General features: G+C 41.3%; 1 long non-coding RNA gene across 2 annotated transcripts; it reads right to left on the bottom strand.

The window, feature by feature from the left end:
* Nucleotides 1–8731: 8731 nt before the first annotated feature.
* Nucleotides 8732–21819, bottom strand: LOC120398936. Of its 2 annotated transcripts, none has more exons than XR_005594832.1 (3): nt 21746–21819; nt 15544–15665; nt 8732–8845 (listed from the first exon to the last, which is right to left on the bottom strand). It is a non-coding gene; the product is annotated as an uncharacterized LOC120398936 (long non-coding RNA). The 2 variants fall into 2 exon arrangements; XR_005594833.1 differs by lacking the exon at nt 8732–8845 and adding an exon at nt 15060–15158.
* Between the last annotated feature and the right edge of the window lie 993 nt (nt 21820–22812).

The following is a 22812-nucleotide window of genomic DNA, read 5'->3' as shown; positions in this document are numbered from 1 at the left end:
GTGTTAGCCAACATGACAGCTGCCATGTTCCTGTTATTATTATTTTATTTTATTAAACATTTTGTAGTAGAGTAGCAACTAGAAGCCTAAACCAGGCTGGGACTCTACTGGGCTATGTGCTATAGACATCTAGAGAATGACAGTCCCTGCCTAAAAGTATTTACAGTTTAAAAGACAACCCATCCCCAGTGTATGAGACAAACAAGGGAGTGGGGAGGCAGGCAGGGTAACAATTGAATAGGATGTTTATGACAGATTAGCTGTATGAGCACCCAGGCCTGTTTTGCAGTGCTCCCTCCAACTGTGTGGTGGTTGTCTTAATGCCAGGGATTTATTTGGAAAATTCCTTAGAGGTGAGACAATAGGGAGGGGGAAGCTACACAAAGTTCCTGAAGCTACAGACTAAGGTAATTAGCTTGTTGCAGTATATTTTAGGATGTGTGGTGTGCTCTTCAGGGGCAGGGACAATGTCTTCTATCCTATTTGGAGAGTGCTTAGCCATTTTGAGTGCCACTTGACTATAAAAATTAATGTACACTGAGTTATCATGCATTTAAGTTAATGGAAAATTTGTCATGGGAGCTGCATTAGCCTTTAATTAAGTTAAATTTTAAGGGAATTAGGATCAGATTTTAAGCATTTGGTTTCAATTGGAATACCAACCTCAAACATTAAAAAATCAGGAGATTGGCTTAATAACTATTAGATTTAAAATGTTTTCAATTCTATTTCTTTGCCTTCTGGTTTTTGAGCCTTTAAGGTTCACATTTTCAAACTTTTTTCTGCAAAAATGAGGACTAGAAACTTACTTTCTTTACAACAAAAGCTGAGGTTGTCATGCAATCACTAGTCCCCAGAAGCTGGGGCAAAAAGTAAAACACCAAATATTGTGGGAGTTGGCAACACTGAGGGCTTAAAGTTAGGCATGTGCTTAAGTGTCTTGCTAAATGGAGGCCTTAGTTAAAAATATATTTCAAGTGCTTTACTGTATTGGGGCTACACAAACATGAGCTAATTAATTGAAACTAATTCCTGTAAACTTAATTACGATTAACCAGCAACAAATTATCAGAGAGGTAGCCATGTTAGTCTGGATCTGTAAAAAGTGACAGAGTCCTGTGGCACCTTATAGACTAACAGAAGTATTGGAGCATAAGCTTTTGTGAGTGAATACCCACTTCGTCAGACACATGTGGTGGAAATTTCCAGAGGCAGGTATAAATATGCAGGCCAGAATCAGTCTAGAGATAACGAGATTAGTTCAATCAGTTGAGGTGTTAACACCGAGGGAGGAGAAACTGCTTTTGTAGTGGGCTAGCCATTTGTTTAATCCTGAGCTGGTGATGTCAAATTTGGAAATGAAGTTAGGAGAAAACTTCTCCTATGGGCAGTCTATTCCATAATTATCCATTATTAGGTATCTATCTGGCCACTTAAGCCCTTAAGAGGCTTTGAAACTTCTGGGTGGTGCACTAGCTCAAGAAGGTCAAATGTCCTTGTCAATCCGTTATTATAAAGTGAAGGAGACAGAGGATATTTGTTTTTGCATACATATGCATATATATGAAATGTTCTAAACTAACAACTCTTAATGCATGTGCATAAGTTCCACTAACATTCATGACCCTTGCGTGCATAGAAGAAGAGCAGATTTTGTTTGTGTTTTGGCTGTATGCCAGCAGACAACATAGGCTTGCAACACAGAATGCTGCAAGGGCTGCTGTTTAGCCATACTGGTGATTCTGAAGGTCATCATACCCTTCCCAATAGTGCCCACTTTTTCTAAAGGAAGACTTGCCTCCTGCTTGTAACATTACATTTTTTTCTGGGTGGCATCATGCCTATTTCCAGGCAGGCCTCCATCACCAAATTCAGTATCTACCTGTTTCAAGGGGTATTCTTATTTCAGAAGGAATTAGTGATAACACATGGTGGCAGCAGTGAGCAATGAGCAAGGGGCAATGAAGACGCTAAACAAGCTGTATTTTTAAATATTTTAATAAGATATTGACAGATAGCATAGAAATACATAGTGGAATTTCAGATATATCGTTGTTTCCCCCCCTAATTTTAATAATCTATTTCCAAATCCTTTTCACATTTTACAAAACAAGATATATTTTGTAGATAATTTCCAAAGCACGTATTCCAACTTTTCATATGAGTAATTCTTAATAGCTGTTTATATAGTTCTCTGTTTCTATAACACATCTTGGTTGTTTGTGAGCTTGAGTAGGTATAGGAAGGCAGAGGTTTCCTCTTGAACATAAGATAGTCTAGAAAGATGTGTTGCAATTTATTATACCTGTGTGACAGTAACTGAAAAAGCCACTTCATTTGTCTATTTAAACTTGATTTTGTTTCTATACAATCACTTTGTATATTTTCAAAATATCAAACAATATATTGAAGGACTGTAAATAAAATAACAGCTGAACTGCAGTGAAATATTTCCAGTTACACAAGCCATTTCCATTGTGATTTAGAATGTCCCCAGAATTCTGATATGGAAAGATTTATTGGGTTTATTCTTGCCCATTTTAAAAAACACATGTACCTATAGCTTCTGCACTTTTTCTCCTACCAGTAACATTTCCTTGTGCTGAGGCATGAGCACTTTCCTTGCAACTGCCATGTAAGGGACTATATCTTGCACTGGAATCAATGCAAATTCTGCCAGAGTAAGGAGCTCAGAATCAAAATGAAGCTCTCTAATGAATATTTCTAAGCAAATCCTATTTAATAGCAAGGAACTGAAGCCAAATATAATTGTACTTTAAATTTTTCAAGCAAGATCTAGAATATATTCATATACTCGCATTATCCAAATGTGATAAGCCAATAATATCAGTAGTTAAACCATTTTCCTCATAATTTCAATATTTGTGTTATTTGCATCAATTTGTTACTTCTTAATGTTTTATATATGAAGTTAAAACTTGATCACTGTATATACACCAGGATATTTAAAAGACCAAATTAAACAAAAGTATGTTTAATTATATTTCAAGTTTGATAATGGAATTATTTGGGGAAAAATAAATCAGAAAATTTTCTAGACAGGGCTGATGCTAAGCATTTTGCTGGCCCGAGCAGAAAACATTTTCAGCACTACCCTGGAGTGGCCTTGCACACAAAAATAAACAAACAAGCAAAAATCCAAAAGCTGAGCAGTAGGCACTGCTGTGTGATGCCCCCTGAAAGTGGATGCATAGGTGACCACTTTACTTGCCCACCCTGCTGAAAAATGGCCCTGTTTCTCCAGATCACCAACACCCACGCCAAATGGAAACTTCATTTCTAAATAATAATACTGTGTTATTATATAGCACCCATTCAGCTGAGGAGCTCAAAGTACTTGGAAATATTAAATATCACAGCACATCTGTGAAATAAGTAAGAATCATTAGCCCAGTTTTAAAAATGAGGAAATTGAGGTGTAAAGAATGTATTTCCCAAATTCACACAGTGAATCAGTGGCAGAGTTGAGAACAGAAGCCAGGTGTGCTGGATTCCATTCCCCTGCTCTAACCAGTAGATGAACTGCCACCCATTAACAGCAACATTAATACCAAATATTTGTAGTATTTCACAAACACTGTTTGGTTGGCAAGAATCCCTTTCTACAACTAGCTGGTAGGATGGAAAAAAACATATAAACAGATTATTATTTTGTAAACCCTAAACAAATGGCTAAAGATTTCATAGGTTTTGATTGATCTTATAAAAAAGAGGGTTTGCTGCAATTGTGAAGCACTACAAAGAGCCCAAAGAACTGCAAGCAGAATCCTTTGTACAGTGGAGACTTCAAAGCAGTCATGAGATTTCCATGAGACTGTTATGGTTGTGTCTGAAGAACTGATGAAGGGGGTTTCAAAATACTGCATAATCAGTCCTGGTAGGATTTAATTAAAAGAATTCCTGAGGCATAATTCTCCAGACATACAATATGTTCTAGAACTATTAGCCCAGAGCCAGGGGATGGTCACTGTACTTTCATAGAGACAGTATGTCCATCGTATGCTACTGAGACGCTTCTGAGGGGCTGATGGAAAGAGTCCAAACGCAGATGAGTGGTTCACATTGCTGCATAATTTATATGAACATATATTATTGCACAGCTGATATTAAAATCTGGACTTGAGACTTTGGTCTATACCACTGCCCTCTACTAAAATTTAAGTCACTGCTTCTTATGTATGTGTTAGCTCAATTGATTAGCTAGCTAGTGGATTTACTTCTTCAGCCTACTGGACAGGGGTGGGGCATGTGTTTTGGAGCTATACGTCCTTCAGGGTATGTCTACACTGCACACTAAGCCTGGGTCTGTGGAACCCAGGCTAGTGGACTTGGTGCTTTCAAGCCTGTGTTTTAGCATACACGCTGCATTTTAAATCTGGATTTACAATTGCTGGAGCCGGGTCTCACACCTATGCTAACGCATCCATATTGCACTGCATAGACCTTTTGACTTGGTCTGTGGTTTCACCTGCATCCACACAGCAAAATGAAAGGGCTTGGACCCGAGTCACAGTGAGACTCGAGCTCTACCCCCGCCATGCAGGATTTTAGGACCCGGGTCCCGAGTGCATCCTGACTTGAGTAAGATTAATTTGTGTGTGGATGGAAGGGGGACTTGGGCTCAAACCTGAGTCAGAGCCCAGGCTTACCACACTTTGTAGACATGCCCACAGAACATCTATCTAAGCTGTGACTCAAAGGCTACTTGGGGCCTTTGAGGGTGACTATATGAAGAAAATTTGCATCTGATTACAAAAAGAAAATGTCCCGTCAGCCACATCCTCTGATTTCTAATTAGAAACGTTTGAATCAGCCTTCTTCCCTTTGGTCAGTAGGAGCCCCAAGGTGAGCAAACTAGGATCCTGACTGGTTCTGCCTGAGCCTACAGGAGTGCCTGACAAAGAGTGGCTCCTCTCCCCCATGAAGCTAATCTGGACAGCCCAGGAGAGAGAATAAAGTAGAATAAGTGAGAACCAGGATCTTCTCATGGCTTCATGTTTCTCTGCACCAGCCCAGGTTTCTCTGCACCAGCCACAAGCTGGCTATTGGTCCCGCCCATATGCCAATTGGAGATAGTTGGAGTCCAGAACACTCCAGCCACTCCCCCTTCCCACTCTGGACACACCTGCTGCACTAGGGGCTGTAGGCAGGAAGGTGTGGGAGCTGGATATCTTGGCTCTGCACCTATTGGAGCCTTCCCCACATTAGGGACTCCTCAGCAGGAAACTTGGGGGAATTTTCCATTCCCTTTGCTCCACCGCAGCAGTGCAAAGGGAACAGACCAGGGCCAAGAATCAGCTCCAAATTATTGACTGTGGCCTTCTTGACCTTTGTGAAATAATATGTTAGGCCTCAGGCTGTGAAAATATCGAACACCACTATCATACAGTGAATCTGAATCCAGCCTCCATGTGATCTCATGCATGATGATGCAGCATTGTTAGAGAGCCTCTCTAGGACTACAAGAAATGCAGTCCTCTTGCAGCTTCATTAACGTAATTGGAATCAGCACTTATATGGATTTACCACGACCGAAGTTGTTTCACAGGGATTGATTATGTGCTGTGTCCCTTGGAGCAGTATTTCAGGCTGAGGTCCCACTAGGATATAGGCAGATTGAACAAAAAACTGAAATAGCCCTTAAATATATATTGCTGTGGTGGTGCTTCTACATGAGGAAGGGCTGTGTTATCTTAAATATGATTTACGCACAACCAGTGTATTAATGTATCAGCTCTCTACTGCAGTTTCCCTTCATCTTCTAAGAAGTTTGTTCCTTTCTAAGGAACCGAAGAGAACTTCAGTATATTTTGTTTATTCTGTTGCTTTCACAAAAAATTTAGTTTCTGATTTTGTGGTTTTTGAAATAGAGGGGTAGCGTTCTTACTGCACTGAATCGAAAGGATATTTTAACAGAAATTTTCTTGGCTTTTAAAAAATATTGCTCACCATTTTGCAACAAATTTCATGACTGCCATATGCTCCACTACTGTCGAGATGCCCTCAGTGTGAGATTAGAGTATAGGGATCAAAAAAGAGCTCCAGCATGGACCGTACGGGAGATACTGAATCTGATCTCTGTATGGGGAGATGAATCTGTTCTATCAGAACTCCGTTCCAAAAGACGAAATGCCAAAACATTTGAAAAAATCTCCAAGACCATGATGGACAGAGGCCACAACAGGGACTCAACACAGTGCTGTGTGAAACTTAAGGAGCTGAGACAAGCGTACCAGAAAGCCAAAGAATCAAATGGATGCTCATGGAGGGAGGGACGACTGACGACTGTAGCTATCCCACAGTTCCCACACTCTCCGAAAACCATTTGAATTCTGGGCTGAGCTCCCAAAGCCTGAAGGATCAAAAACATTGTTGCGGGTGATTCAGGGTATATGTCGTCAGCATTGGCTTGGAGCAGCGAACCACGGCCAGTGGGAGCCGCGATCAGCCGGACCTGTGGACAGGGCAGGTAAACAAACCGGCCTGGCCCACCAGGGGCTTTCCCTACACAAGCAGCAACCCCAGTTTGAGAAACACTGTTGTAGACAGCCACCAGAAGGCCTAGGCACCACTTAAGCCTGTTCAGAGGTGAATTTCACCCAACCTGCATATTCTTCTCCCTGCACCCTACAGGGTAACATTCTCTTTCCTGGCAGAAATCCTTTTGGATAATAGTTGTATGTAATTGTATAAGGAATTCGAGTTTGTACATTTTTGTTATCTTGGAACTTTTAAAGTCAGTTCTTTTCTGTGGTTTATAGGCATTCCTGGTACACTGTGCAACCCACAGCTCTGACACTGTTTGCATGTGATTGGATAAGCCTTTTCAATCATGCCCCCTGACCTAGAATTCTAAGCAGAGTTAATATTATTCCTTTTCCTTGGAGGCTGAAGGTTACTTTCCCTCTTGTGGGACAGAGTGCATGAACTTCCTTTACAAAATAATTTGGGTGAAATCCTGGCCCCATTGAAGTCAATGGTAAAACTCCCACTGACTTCAATGGGACCTGGATTTCATTCTGTAAAACTGTCTGAATCTTATTAAAGAACACTTTATTAGAAACAGAGAAAGAAAAATCATATCAAAACTAGGGTTGTCAAGTGATTAAAAAATTAATTGCAATTAATCGTGTGATTAAAGAAATTAACCGTGATTAATCGCACTGTTAAACAATAATAGAATGCCATTTATTTAAATATTTTTGGATGTTTTCTACATTTTCAAATGTGAGAGCAGTCATTCACATATCACAAGATATTTACTTGCCAGATGTGCTAAAGATTCATATGTCCCTTCATGCTTCAACCACCATTCCAGAGGACATGCGTCCATGCTGAGGATGGGTTCTACTCGATAATGATCCAAAGCAGTGTGGACCAACGCAAGTTCACTTTCATCATCTGAGTCAGATGCCACCAACAGAAAGTTTATTTTCTTTTTTGGTGGTTCAGGTTCTGTAGTTTCCACATTGGAGTGCTGCTCTTTTAAGACTTCTGAAAGCATGTTCCACAGCTCATCCCTCTCAGATTTTGGATTGCACTTCAGATTCTTAAACCTTGGGTCGTGCTGTAGCTATCTTTAGAAATCTCACATTGGTACCTTCTTTGTGTTTTGTGAAATCTGCAGTGAAAGTGTTCTTAAAATGAACAACATGTGCTAGGTCGAGACTGCTATAACATGAAATATATGGCTGAATGTGGGTAAAACAGAGCAGAGGATGTACAATTCTCCCCCAAGGAGTTCAGTCACAAATTCAATTAAAACACATTATTTTTTTAATGAGCATCATCTGCATGGAAGCATGTCCTCTGGAATGGTGGCCAAAGCATGAAGGGGCATTATGAATGTTTAGCATATCAGGCATGTAATGCCGGCTAGAAAAGTGCCATGCAAATGCCTGTTCTTACTTTCCGATGACATTGTAAATAAGAAGAGGGCAGTATTATCTCCCGTAAATGTAAAGAAACTTGTTTGTCTTAGTGATCGGCTGAACAAGAAGTAGGACTGAGTGGATTTGTAGGCTCAGAAGTTTAAGATAGTTTTGTTTTTTAGTGCAGTTATATAACAAAAAAAAAATCTACATTTGTAAGTTGCACTTTCACGACAAAGAGATTGCACTACAGTACTTGTATGAGGTGAACTGAAAAATACTATTTCTTTTGTTTATTTTTTACAGTGCAAATATTTGTAATACAAATAATATACATGTTGATTTCAATTACAACACAGAATACAATATATATGAAAATGTAGAAAAACATCCAGAATATTTAATAAATTTAATTGGTATTCTATTGTTTAACAGTGCGATTAAATCTGTGATTAATTGGGATTAATTTTTTAGTTAATTGCGTGAATTAACTGCATTTAATCAACAGCCCTAATCAAAACATAAATTGGTTGAAAGCATGTCCAGCCTTATAATTCATCTAAACAGGTACAAACTTATAGATAAGAAAGGAAAAATCAGAAAATAACCTGATCATATCTTTTAGCCTTCTGTCTCAGTCATTCATGGTCTAGCAATATCTAATCCTGGCTTTCTCAATGTCCAGCACTGCATCAGCCTGCATTACCTCCCTCTGCTGGACAACATCCCCAACGTGCCCCTCAGCTACTAGGTAAAGGTGTAACCTTGCAGTACTATACTGACAAAGGAGTTTGCAGACACTTCTTATCTTAGGAAATATATTAACCTCCTTTTTCCTCAGCAAACAGGTGTGGTTTCTGTATCCTGTCTTCTCCAAGGATAATTTCAAAAGCTTCTTTGAACTTGTTGAGGTGTCTGCTAATTATGCACATCTGGTCTTAGCTTAGTCATTGCTCAGAGTAAAGATAAATTTGTGTTACTATTATTATTTTATAGTTATGTTATTGTAACATTAAGAAACCTTAGAATGTGCACTGTATAGACAAATATGAATACATGCTCCTTGACCTGCCGAGTTTACAGTGTAAGAAGTCAAGTAACCTGCTGTATGAAAGGTTTTGGGGAAAGTATTCAATCAAATATATATATTTATAGACATATTGTACATATATTTGTAACTTTTAATTATTATAAACCAAGTGTCAACTACCCCCTTCTGCTCCTGAGTAGTGTGATATATTTTTGTTTGTTCCAGCCTTAAATTAGGCTGTAAGTAATTCTTGATATCTCAGCCCAAATTAGCTTTCTCTTTCCCGAGTCTGACTGTCTTTTCCAGATGAAATTCTTTTTGGATGCTAATTTAGTTTCCATTTACTTGACTCATGAGGCCTGAATCCCCACTGCCTTACACACTGTTTAGTTATATACACCTGTAAAAAAGTGATGAAAACTCTCTGCTCTCTTTTTTTACTGGTTCAGACCAACTCAATACAGAGTGGATGTAATATGCTTCTGTTCTGATAGGACAATGCTTTAGACTGTCTTTGTAAAGATGCAAATGACTGCATCAGGTACTGAGTGAAAGGTTTTGTTTTGTTTTAAGTCTAATGGATGTTTATTGTGAATTCTCAGACTCCAGGGGCTTAACGCAATAGACTCTTTAACAAAAGCTTCCTTTATTTAAAAGGTGAATTAATTATTGAAGTTAAACAAACAAAAAACAAAAGGTGAAATTCTGTGCTATGCCTTTAAGAGGCACAGCTTAAAATTCACAGCCCAGTGGGAGGAGGATCTAAAAATGTCTTTTGGAGGAGCCAGTCTCACCAGTTTCTAGAAATTGCTCTGTCTAGTCTAGCAGTTCTCATTACTACTCTGACACTATTCTGTTTTCAGATAATATTAATTGCATTAATTAAAATAGCTGCAGTTTAGAAAATTAGTTGCAATAATGCATCATATCTTGTTTCTTCCCAGGCATTTATGGATAAAAGAAACAGTGTCTCACCTGGAGTGCAGATTTGTCCTTGTCCATAATCTTAGGGACATATAACCCTCAGTTACTGAATTAATACACAGTGTAAAGTGCATAGCTAACATCTCTACCCCAACAGGGAGAATAACAATCCTCATATGATAAGAAAGAAGGAAATCTAAACTCATTGTGAGTTTCAGCTTGAACTAAAAAGCAATACAGCAGCAGTTTATGCACTACAGTGTGAACACTATACTGATAGTTCTCTTTTATTTTAGTTAATTTAGTGACTTGATTATCATAGGCTTCAACAACTTTAACATGGGGTGAGATGTTAAAAGGTTAGTGATACATGTCTCTCTGACATCTCATGGATACTTAGCTGTCAGCTCAAGCTCAACATGGCTAAAAAAGAGCTCTCAACCTTCCATCTCTGCCTCCCACCTCCTTTCTTGACCACTGTGGACCACACCACCATCCTGTTTGTCACTCAGATCCATAACTTGGGTGTCATCTTCGACTTGGACCTCTCTCTAGGTCGGTAGTGGGCAACCTGCAGCCCGTGGGCCACACGCGGCCTGTCAGGGTAATCGGATGGCGGGCTGCGAGACAGTTTGTTTACATTGACTGTCTGCAGGGAAGCAGTGGCCAACACGTTCTTGCGGCCTGTGCTGCTTCCCACAGCTCCCACTGGCTGGGAACAGCGAACCACGGCCACTGGGAGCTGCGGGTGGCCGTGCCTGCGGATGGTCAATATAAACAAACTGCCTCACGGCCTACCAGTGGAGTACCCTGCCTGGCAGGCTGCGTGCGGCCCGCAAGCCGCAGGTTGTCCACCACTGCTCTAGGTCAACACATCCATGTCTAAATCTTAACAATTCCCTCTGCATGACATCTCTAAGATACAGCCTTTCCTTACCATCCACCATCATAGCTAAAACTCACATCCAGGCTCTCATCATTCCACATCTCAATTACTGCACCATCCTTTTGTTTGGCTTAGACAATTAAAATCTTGCTCTGCTCATATCCACATAGAATACTGCGGCAAAGATAATTTCCTAGCCCTGTTGTTCTGAAAACGTCTCCCCTTTGTGCTTCCATCCACTGGCTCCCCCTTCTCTAGTGCATCAGACATAAGCTATTTGTCCTCATGGGTGGCATGGTGCATAGGCTGGGGAAGTCTATGTCTCCCCAAACAGCCTGGTGTGGCCCTGCTCACACTCCTCCCTGAAGCCCTGCTTGCCCTTCCCCCTTGGCCCCAGCCCAGGCAGGCTGCTCCTCTTCAGGGAAGTCTGCTGGGGCTGGAGCTAGGGCGGTTGGGACTTGGGGTGGTTGGGGCTGCCCAGCACTGGGGGGCCCTGGGTTCTGGGACTGCACCACCTGGCACTGGGGGGTGGGCTAGAAGCACTGGGACTGCCTGCCCTGTGCTTGAGGGCAATGGGGAGGGGTGCGCCGTGCACCCACCCTGTGCTCAGGGGCTGGAGGGGGGCATGTTCTGCCCACCCGCCCTGTACTCAGAGGCCGGGGGGAGCCATGCGCCTCCCACCCACCCTGCGCGCAGGGGTGGGGGCTGCGCGCCGCCGACCCTGTGCTCACAGGCTGCTGCGCGCCACCCACCCAGCATTCTGGGTCTGGGGTGGGAGGGGAGCTAGTGGCCACAGGGAAGGGGGGGCTCCAGTGGGGGAAGGAGGATGGGTCCTCGGGTGGCCTCCCCCAGCCGGCAATTCACCCACCACCCATGCTTGTTCTCATTTCCCAAATCCTAGGCTTCACGGCATACTCCAGCCTACCTAACATCTTTTGTTCACTGTTGAGAAGCCAACTCTCACCTCTGATTGTCCTAAATACTGGTCTCCATCACCCACTTATAAAAATCTGAAACAAGCACCTTCATGCTTTCTCCCATGCTGTCCCTCACACTTGGGAGAAGCTCCCTATAAATATCTGCAAAGGCACTTCATTATCCTCCTTCAAATCCCTTCTTTATACTCTCCTTTGCTGTGATGCCTACAAAAAACTTGACAATAGACCATGGCCTATTACCACAACCAATATTGTCCCATTGTTTTCTTGTACTTCCCCATTCATCAGTCTGTATCCACTAGTTGTCGCTAGTCTCATACTTAGATTGTAAGCTCTCCAGGGCAGGGACCATATTTTTTGTTCTATGTTTGTACAGCCCCTAGCACAGTGGAGTTCTGGTCCATGACTAAGGGGCTACAGTAACACAACTAATAATAATAATAATAATTAATAATTAATAATTCATAAAAAAGTCAAAACTGTGTGCACAATCCAATGCCATACCAAACATTATAGCGGTAAGATTTTTTTACATTTCCTTAATCATACTTCAAATAAGATGAGGTTGCTATATAGTACTGTTTACACAACAGGGCTTGTGGTGATCAAGTCTTTCCACAGATTAATTTTTCACAGTGTGTTGATTTTATAACCTACTATTACTACAAGAGAATGTCTATTATTAAAAGATAGAATTTGATTATATCACATAAATCTTGAAAGCCTGTACATTCAGATTTGGTATATTGTACAAACCTGAGAAGTATGGACTTTTAGAGAACAAATGCATTTTAGAGAATTTCATGTTCTGCTTCGTGTGTGTGTGTGTGTGTGTTCCTATAAGCCAGTACTGTGCTGTACAGGCCAATTGCTTGTAAGTAACCACTGTCAAAATATGTGCTAGGGACTGGTTCCAGCTTTTCAGTTTCATTATGCTATCTCCGTATATATAAGTTTAAATTTAGCCAAGTTACCTTATGGCAATGTAGAACACTACATCCAGTACTTTAGGGAATATTTTGTTTTAACATCTGCAGTAAATTATTTTAATTACACTCACTCCTATGCTGTCAGATTCATGTCATTTTCTGAAAGTATGTTGTTTTCATTTTTTTTTAAAGTTACAAAATATATAAAACATCATGCTAAAAATGTGTGTTGATCTAAATACGACTGAACAAATTCTTAGGATGCCCTAGTTACCTACAAAATAGAGAACAATTTTATACTGCAAAAGGGTCCTAACTTCTGCAAAAAGTACACAAGATGGAGCTTTTTTCTGGTATACTAGAATAATTCTGTCATGACTTGCATTTTATGTGTTAGGGCTCTGATCTTTCTTATAGAAGTTAATATATGGCTTAGTGTTGTATTGTTGTAGACTCTCTGAGGCAGGAGCTGTCATTCCTTTTATGAGTATGCAGTGCCCAGTATAACGAGACTCCAGTCCTGGGCACTGCTGTAATATTTACTTATTTAAATTAATATATAATAGACGGGGACCTACGTAGCTAGAGGCATCCATCATATGCTCTGTGCACCTAGCTCATAGATGAAATCACACAAAGTAAAAAAATCACTGACCAGGAATTTAACCACTATTCTATTCTATATAGGGTTTTATACCTCACTCATCACTATAACCATGTCTCAGCCCAACCCCTCAAAGTCTAAGAAAATATAGGCTTTGTAGCATGCCCAGTAAGTGAAGAAACCCAGGCTCTGGCGGAACAAGGTAGGACCAGTGATGAGCTGCCAAAATCATAACAACCAGTTCCCTCCTCACCCCAGGAGGGGTCATCGCCCACCCCCTGAGACTCCTGCCCCATCCAACCCCCCGTGTTCCTTGATGCCCCCCCACCCCAGGGACCCCTGCCCCATCCACCCCCCTTCCCTGTACCCTGACTTCCCCCCGCTGCCCCATACAACCCCTCCTCTCATTCCTGATGGCCCCCCGGAACCCCCGCCCCAACCAACCACCCCTTCTCTCTGTCCCCTGACTGCCCCTGGAATCCTTGCCCCTGACTGCCTCCCACCGCCCCATCCAACCCCTGATCCTTTCTGACTGCCCCACCGGGACCCTTGCCCCTATTCAATCCCCCTGTTCCCTGCCCTTTGACCCCTCCCAACCCCTATCCACCCCCCCACCCCCGAACTCCCCTGTCCTCTCTCCAACACCCCCTCTCTGCCCCCTTACCGCGCTGCCTGGATATGGCTGGCGGTGCTACAGTCCGGCCGTGGCCGGAGCCGGGAGCCCGGGGACCTGGGGCCGGAGGATGTGGTGGGAGCTGGGCGGCCAGAGCCAGGGAGGGCCGCGGCCGGAGGCGGAGGGCCGCAGCCGGACCCCGTGCTGCCGGAGCCTGGCTGCGTGGCACCGCTGCCGGAGCCTGGCTGCGTGGCACCACAGCAGGAGCCGGGCAGCTGGAGCCACGGGGCAGGGCCGGAGCCGGGGGGCCATGTCCGGAGCTGGGCATCCGGGTAGGTGGGGTCACGGCCGCCGCCATGCCCGGACCTGCACTACTGGAGCTGGGCCGCATCGCACCACAGCAAGAGCCAGGCGGCCGGAGACGCGGGGCCGGGCAGGGCCGCGGGCTGGAGACAGGAAGGGACGCGGCTGGAGACTGGCGGCCGGGGAGGGCCGCTGCCGGAGCGCATGGCCCTCCTCGTTCCCTCTACCCCTACCTCAGCGTCGTCTTCCTGGGCCTGAACGGGAAGCCTGCTTGCTTCTCAGCCCTCCCAGGCTTCCCGCGCGAACAGCTGATTCGCGGGAAGCAGGGGGGGAGGAGAAGCAGGGCAGAGCATTCATGGGAGGAGGTGGAGACAGAGCTGAGGTGAGCTGGGGCTGCAGCAGGGAGCGCTTGTTAAATTTAAATGCCCTTTTAGAACCAGTTGTCCCACGCGGGACAACCGGTTCTAAAAGGGCTTCTAAATTTAACAACCGGTTCCCGCGAACCGGTGCGAACCGGCTGCAGCTCACCACTGGGTAGGACTCAAATTCCAAAATCGAGGACCCTTCACAGAGAACACACTACCAGCAACTCCCTCTCATTTAGGTCTCGATCTTGTGCCCAATGAGTCAATGATCTTTGCTGATCTCAACTGATAGTGGGTCACTAGGGGAGAGGTGATATTATCATTTATTAAATCATAATTAATAGTAATTTTTTTATATTCAGATCAGTTCTTCCTGTATCTCTTGGGTCTCTGGTCAAAACAAAGGTTAAAATCAGTACAAGTGAAATGCATCAGACTAAAGTTTCTGTAGCCAATTGTGAATGACAAGGATGACAAGCTTTTCTAATTGAATTCCTTTTCTTGTTAATATTTCATACAAGTGAAAACACCTTAGTGGGAGAATGAAGAAAAGAAGATAAAAACAGGAATAAGGTTGTCTATTAAGATGCAAAGATAAATACAAACTATTTGCTTCGTTCTCGCTTCTTTGAGTTACAAATTTTTCACCATCATGGAAATGCTTTTCATCTTCCCTGAAATTCATCACAATGGCACTCAGTTGACAAATATATTCATCACAGAGATGTATATACAAGAGATTCCTGTCTTCTGTCTCAAGCTCTTTATCTCTTAAGATGATAAAAGTATTTGTCTGAGAAGAGTTTACATATATCTTTGTGGCTCTAGGCATACATAAATTATTAAAGGTATTCATAAATATTTCTAATCAGAGAAAAGTCAGATTTTTAAAAAGGTGAATTTCCTTTATGAGATTTTATTTCAGTTAACAGCACCAAGAAATTAACATAAAATGTGAGTAAATTACATTTGTCAAGATATGTGTTTCTAAGCTGTGCTCAGATAATGTTCTCATTTTAGGAGGTAAAATATGAAAGAGGAAACAAAAAGTTTACTTACCTTTTTCTCAGAGGTAGATTTCCAGTTCCACTGCTGAAGTGTAGTAATACTTACAGAACCAGTCCATTAGGTGCTCATGTGTGGGAAGTGCAGTGGCCCTCCACAGTAGTGATTTCAGCAACCTGTAAATGTATTTTTAAAAATAAAAAGTTGTAACCAAATTTCTCAGTATGAGGCCATTCAGCTGTGTATTTTGTATAACATTCAGTTTTGTTCATCTTTACACCATTCCTTTACAACATGAGACATCTGTCCACATTTCCATTGCATCTGTTACTACAGTAGCTAGGTGACAAATTGATCTTCATTTCTTCCTATTAGTAATACTGTATTACATTCATATAGGGGCTAATTTTCAGGGGAGGCTGAGCACCTGCAGCTCCTGTACACAACTGGAGTTCTGGATACTCACTCCCTCTAAAACTTAGGCTCAGAGTGCTCATCATCCCAAAGGATCCTGAAGTGCTTTATAAACTAATGTACAAACTATAAATAGGAATCACTTTGTCCACAACTGAAATCAAGCCACCTTTAAAGGAAAATACAAAAAGTATGTAATAGTGCATATGCAGCTGAATCTGCAGGTGAAATTTACTTGGCCATAAAATGTTTTAACACAGGGGTTCTCAACCTTTTCCTTGCTGAGGCCCCCCTCAACTGGCTGTAAAAACTCCAGGGCCCAGCACAGGTTGGGGTAAAATCAGGGCTCCGGGTTGAGGCGGGGGGGATCCTTGGGCATAGGCATAGTTTTACTTCTATTGGGGGGGAGGGCAAGGGCTGAAGGGGCTTGAGCCAGCTCCGCACAGCGGGGTCCAGACAAGGAGCACCATCTCCACCCCCTGACTCACTCAGGAGGCCACCCAGCCTGTCTGGGCTGTGTGGGGGGATGCAACCAAAAAATATAACTCAAAGTGGAGACTCAATTTAAAAAGTTTGAAAATCGCTCAGGGTGCAGGGAGGGGATAGCTAGTGGCTGTATGTTGGCAGGGGAGTAGCTTGGGGTGCAGGCAGCAGGTAGCTAAGGGCTGTGTGTGGGTGGCAGGGGCTTCCCAGTGTGGCTCCCAGCTTCAGCGGGGTGGGGAGGAGGGCACTGAGGATCCCAGCTTTAGCGGCGGGGGGGCCTCTGGGGATCCTGGCTTCAGCCCCCTGTGTGTAGTGGCACAAATTGCTCCGCTACACTGGCATCAGTCCCACATCGCTCCCGGCTTTGGAGTGGGGGTGCCAGGTTTCAGTTGCAGGGCCCCACAGCCCCCCTGAAAGCGCTCACAGATATCTGGTTCAGAACTGCTACTCTACACAGAGGTGAATTTCTTCCTAAGTGGGAAGAAGGTCACCTGCTAATCCACTAAAACCATTTAAGGTAGCACCCACTGTTTTGATGCCTCCATTCCAAGTACTGACCCAGCCTGAAAATATTTAGTTTGCAAGATTACAGCCCACAAGGTTTGCCTTTTTTTTTTTAATTTAATTTAATTTTCATCTAGTTTGGTAAAGTGACCATTTATGTGATACATTGGGCAGGGCAAGAAAGCCATTTTCAAGGTATTTGCCTGTCTATGAATATAGATTAAAGGCAAACTCATATGAAGGTCTGGGTCTTTATATATAGAATGATTATATTCATGATATCTAAGTTGTTAGATATGTTTGAGGGAAATGGTGCACAGAAGGTGCCAAATTCTAACAGCTATTATGTCTTAGGCCCGGTCTACACTAGAAAATTAGGTCAGCATACCTACGTTACTTGGGGATGTGAAAAATCCACACCCCTAAATGACACATTAAACCAGCCTAACCCCTAGTGTAGCCAGGACAATTTTTCCATCAACCTAGTTATGCTTCTTGGGGAGCTGGAGAACCTACACCGAGGGGAGAAGCCCTCCTATGGGCATAAATAGGGTCTTCACTGAAGCGCTACTGTAGTGCAGCTGTAACATTTTAAGTGTAGACAAGCTCTTAGATGTCCTCCCCGCCACCCAGTAAGCTCAATGGCTTGTTTTCACTCTGATAATTATTAATTGGATTCCTAGGAATAATCTTGATTTTACAGCTAGTTAGTACAAGTATATATGGTAGTGTAAAAAATCTTTTATTATCAGAGTCCCAAATGGGATTTGCAACTTTTTTGAATTAATGTTTGCACTAGCTTTCCAGATTTGTTCAATGCTGAAAAACAGCACAAAGCATTATGGATGAAATTCTCCCTGTGCTGAAGGCCAGCAGAATGTTTATGTATCCCTTACATCCCTTGTAGACCCTAATGAGATCTTGTGCTGGCTGTCACTGAACAAGAGTGAATTTCACTCTATGGAGAAAAAAACATTATCTGTAACTTAAACCAGCAAAGTAAACAAAATTTCTACTAAGAAAGTTCAAACTAGAACAAAGTTACTTTTGTAAAACAATCTGGCCCTATTGTCACATATGCCTTTTACTGTCAGAACTGCCAGTACCCTGGTAGTATTTGCTTTGTTCAGCTTGTATTTCAAACATCCAACACCATCCTCTGCACCAAAATGCAGATGATGCCATTGTTCATAGCTGATTTCTTTCTCTGTCTTCTCACTTTTCTCTCACCTTTATTGGAAAGAGGAATTTCCTTGTAGATGGTGCAAGACTATGGAGTGACTATCAAGGGAACTCATGCCTGTGTGGCAGCCCCTTTGCACCAGCTAAAGTGGTGCAAAGGGCCCTCAGGGTTGCCCTAGCTTGCTCTAGGAGTTGAACTGGCCCCTTGAATAAGGAAGACATAAGCCACTACCTTCCGTCCCTGTACCAGGGCAGAGATGAAACTGGCCCGAAGAGCACCTACGTTCTATTTTGAGAGGCACTTTAGATGATAGACTAGGTCAGATAGATTACACCATTATGGTATCCATTACGGTTCCATTACAACTAGAAACTATGAAGGTCAAATGATTAAAAAACAAATTGGTAGAGTCAGAGTTACAAAACTTGTGTTAGATTTTGACGGACAAAGTATTTCAAAGCACTATGAAAACCTTGTGATGATGCTGTTATAAAATTAGAATGATTTACACTGGAAGACTAGATTCCTGACAGTGCCAGTATGTATTGCAGTGATGTATGCACCCTGGTGATATGAGATTATAAAGTTTAATTGATTTCAGATCCATTCTACTCTGTGCAAAAATGAAATCAGTCCTGCCTAGATACAGGGGGATAGTCTAGTGGTTGGAACATGGCACTAGAAATCTGGTCTTATTCTATTGCATTCCTAGCTGTCAGTGACACACCTCGTGTAAGTCACTTAAACTTTCTGTGCTTGTTTACTCATCTAAAAAGTATAAAAATAATAAATACCTATTGTGCAGGTTTTTGCCAGGTGTAATGTTTATGCAGTGCTTTAAAATCCTTTGAAAAGGTGCACTTTTATCAACAAACGAAACCAATCACAGAAACTGTTAATATAGTACAGACAAACTCACAAAATAACTCATACATGAGGCTTCTACAGAATCTTTATACATTCAGTCCCCTTATGTCTTTCAATTGCAGCACATATGGTCCTGTTTCAAAAACAATGGATAATGTTACATATCATGGGATAAGATTTCACCATGGGGTTTAACATTAATATGAATAGGAGCCATGTAGTCAGATCCTTGCGCGCTTGGCTAAAAGTGTGCCCTTAGGTGTGCTGCATTGCTATTTACAAAATTGGTTATATAAGGATGTTGTGGAATTTTCTAACTTTTGTGGATTCAAAAATCTTAATGTTATCAGTGCCACTTTTTCTTATTTTATATATACTTCAAATCCAAAGCACTTTCAAAATCCTGCTAAGGTTGCTAAGAGACAACAGTATAGTTATCTATCATATCATTTAAAAAACCAAAGCACTTATAATAAAAAATAGAATATAGTTTAGGCTAACCTAAATTGTATGATGTCTGCATAACAAACAAGAAATGCTTATTTCCTCACAACCACCTTAACTCTGATCTATGCAATTTTGAGATTTTATATGTATTATTTCTAGGGGTTTTTTATTTGAGAATCAAAATATTTTATTCTTAAGTGATACTGTCAAGTGGGAAACATTAATGTATTTATCAAATTCTATATTTTTGTTAAAGTACTAAGACATTTCTTGAAACTATTGTTTATCGAATTTAATAAGAAAAGTGTATATCATTAGTGAAAAATATGTAAGGTAGATTTGAAGTTGATCTACATGTCAATTTGTATTTTGTCTGTGTGTATATAATATGTATATAATGCCACAATCCTGCAAACACTTATGCATGTCCCATTAACTACACATTTACTTAAATTTAAGCATATAGGTGTTTCCAAGATCAGTTTTGCAATTTTTATGTTTAGTTTTGTAAAGACTTTTGTGTTGTGTTTATATTTTGTGTTTACTGATGAAAGAAATGCAATAATTTTAGTACCTATGCTGACTCTGTGCCCAACGATGAATTTCATGTATTGTGAAAGAACTTTTTTCCATTTAGGAGGAGAACCCTCTTCCTCATATGCCTTTTTGTATGCATATTCCCATCTCAATGTTTTGTTAGTATCTAAAAACCTCTCTCTCTTTCCCCTTTTATTAGATGTATTCAGAGAGATTTGCAATGCTTCCTAAATACCTGTTTTAGTGCCTCTTTCCTATGGGTTAAGAAGTTACGTTACATAAAACCTACATGCATTCACTAGGTGAACTGGTCAGATAATATGGACTCAAGTGACACACAGTTCTATCTATCCTTCACCACATAAAACCACACCAATATCACCCTGAAGGCCCAGTGCCTGCATGAGATCAGCTTCTGGATGAAGAAAAGGTGTCTGAAGCTGAACCCGAGTAAGACAGAGCTGATGGGATGGGAAGAGGAAAGCATTGTAAAGAGTTTACAGCCATAGAGCAGTCTCCTTTGGTTGAAGGTACACATCCACAATTGGTCAACTACTTTGTCCGTAGTTTAGGAATACTCTTGGATTCCTCATTAACACTGTCATGCTTGGCTAGGAAACGCCATCCCTTCCTGATGGATGATGGTCTGGCTTCTGTTATTCACGCCTTTGTCCAGGGTAGATTGATTTAATTCAAAGTGATTTAAATCAGTAAGTAGAAAACCTTGATTTAAAATATCATAGGGGTAGTCGTGTTAGTCTGGATCTGTAAAAGCAGCAGAGTCCTGTGGCACTTTATAGACTAACAGACGTATTGGAGCATGAGCTTTCATGGGTGAATACCCACTTCGTAGGATGCATTCACCCACGAAAGCTCATGCTCCAATACGTCTGTTAGTCTATAAGGTGCCACAGGACTCTTTGCTTGATTTAAAATGTATTTTAATCTTTTTGCATTTGTTTAGTTTTGTAGTTATTTTCCTAAAGAAAGGTTGATTATCATTGATTGGTAACCATTAAAGCATGTTGATTTGCGACTAAATATAATCTTTACACAAATGTTTTATGTCAGAAAATGGTGAATAATATTTAATTACTAGACAATTAATAATTTTTAACTCATCATTTGTGTCAAGCTGCATTTGGATGTACATTAGTAATCAATTAAAATGCACAAAACAGCTTTTCAAATTTATTAGTTAAATAAGACTACTCTAAATGTGCTGGACAAATAAGATTAAAAAGCTTACCAAAATACCTTCTGCATTTAAAACTAACTTATTTTTATTAAATAAAGTATATGTAGTTAGTGAATTGAATTGATTTTTCTGATGTCCTTCAAGATTAGAACTAGTAGAGCTCATCTTTCCACACCTCATTTTAATCATAGATGGCAAGAGGAAAACAAGCTATCCTGCTTTTTCAACTCCCGACTGGTTTATCAACTTTGAAAAAAATAATTGAACTGAACTAACTGGATAAATTGAAATGAAGAAAACATTTTCTCTCCACCTGCTGAACCAGCTACTGCTTTCAAAAGCTTGTTTAGCACTTCAGCAAATTCTGATTCCAGGTACTTAGCCAGTGATTTCCACACGTTTCATGGGTTGACTGCCTTTAAAACTGGCAGCAAACGTACTGCTTGACTACGATTTTTTAATTTAATTGAAATTACTTTAATAGATTATAGTAAGTTTGGGCTTTACTATAGGTTGTCATAATTTCAAATTTAATTTTAGATCGACTTTTTAAAAAAATGAACTTAACTTGAATCAGAAAAATCCATTTTAAATAAAAATCATTTTTTAAAATTGTTTTTTACCCACTGTGCCTTTATCACTTCTTGGCTGGCTACAGCAATGAAATATACCAGGTCATGAGGCCTTCAGCTCTTATAAAACTCCAACTAGTACAGAATGTTGTAGTGTGTCTCCTAGGCAACATAGGCTATTGCAAAAACCTCTGACTTGTCCTCCATTCCCTATACTGGCTTCTGATAGAATTTCAAATCAAGTTCAAAATCTCTGCCCTTATCTTTAAGGCACTCAGTGACTTGGGCTCAGGATATCGAAGGGCTCACTTACACGGTGCCTTAGTGTACCATCAGGGATGTAAATTCTACTGCCCACCAGAGTGTCGTGCACTAACTGGCATGGGTGGAGCTTGCTGATGTACACTAAAATTTCTTTAGTGTACATTACTGTAGTCCTATTTCCAGCAGTACTCTATTTACTGCCTAAAGTACTGGGATGAAGACTCTGGTTGATAACTATGCTTATCTGGCTCAATGGAATTAGCTATAATAAGAATATAGCTCTTCTGTGTGTGAGAGAAAGAGAACATTTCTCAGGAGCTGGTCTGAGAGTGTGGAATGAACTCCGCTGGGAACTAAGGACTATCACAAACTTTTCCACCTTCCTTGCTAAGTGCAAGGCTCCTTTCTTTGACCTTCTTTAACATAAATACATAGCAACATATATATTAAAAATACCCAGCTCCTAAAAATAGCCCCTTTTTGGTACGTGTACGTCTGAGGCCCCTGGAAAATAAGCATAAGAACATAAGAACATAAGAATGGCCATACCGGGTCAGACCAAAGGTCCATCTAGCCCAGTATCTGTCTACCACCAGCGGCCAATGCCAGGTGCCCCAGAGGGAGTGAACCTAACAGGCAATGATCAAGTGATCTCTCTCCTGCCATCCATCTCCATCCTCTGACGAACAGAGGCTAGGGACACCATTCTTACCCATCCTAGCTAATAGCCATTTATGGACTTAGCCACCATGAATTTATCCAGTCCCCTTTTAAACATTGTTATAGTCCTAGCCTTCACAACCTCCTCAGGTAAGGAGTTCCACAAGTTGACTGTGCGCTGCGTGAAGAAGAAC

Source organism: Mauremys reevesii, linkage group 2, assembly GCF_016161935.1.
Source record: "Mauremys reevesii isolate NIE-2019 linkage group 2, ASM1616193v1, whole genome shotgun sequence".
Taxonomy (NCBI): domain Eukaryota; kingdom Metazoa; phylum Chordata; order Testudines; family Geoemydidae; genus Mauremys; species Mauremys reevesii.
This window is presented reverse-complemented; position numbering and strand designations above follow the sequence as displayed.